Source organism: Carcharhinus amblyrhynchos, chromosome 4 (assembly GCF_965287045.1).
Source record: "Carcharhinus amblyrhynchos chromosome 4, sCarAmb.v2.hapA, whole genome shotgun sequence".
Lineage (NCBI taxonomy): Eukaryota > Metazoa > Chordata > Chondrichthyes > Carcharhiniformes > Carcharhinidae > Carcharhinus > Carcharhinus amblyrhynchos.
This window is the reverse complement of record NC_137327.1, coordinates 112872038-112872689: the sequence shown is the minus strand read 5'-3', so window position 1 is coordinate 112872689 and position 652 is coordinate 112872038.

The window sequence follows — 652 nt, the reverse complement described above, 5'->3', positions numbered from 1 at the left end:
CTTTAACTTAGCTGAGACTCCCTTAGATCCAATATGTTGACAATCCATTCAGGGAAGGGGCCATACTACATTTGGTATTTGAGATTTATGTGGGCCAGATGATCAGTATTTCAGTGGGGGAGCATTTTGGGCATAGCAATCATAATTCCGTAAGATTTCAGGTAACCATGGATAAGGATAGGAGTGGGCCTCGGGAGAATGCGATTAATTGGGTGAGGGCCAAATACATTCAAATTAGAAAAGGCCTGTTTCCATCCTGTAAACCTCTATGACTCTATAACTGGAGAATGTGACCTGGGAGCAGCTATTTGAGGACACATCCATATCTGGCATGTGGGGGGCTATTAAAGGCCAACTAATCAAAGTGGAGGTCATGCATGTCCCCTGAAAAATGAAGGATAGAAATAGCAGGATTCCATGGATGATCGGGGAAATTGTAAGCTTAGTCAAATGGAAAAAGGAAGCGTATGATAGGTCTAGGCAACAAAAAGCTGATGAAGCCCTTGAGTATAGCGAATTGGGATGGAATTTGATCACAGAATTAGGATGGCTAAAAAGGACCATGAAATCTCTTCAGCAAACAGGGTCAAGGAAAATCCCAAGGCTTTCTGTGCATATATTAGGAGGAAGAGGCTAGCAAGAGAAAGAGTAG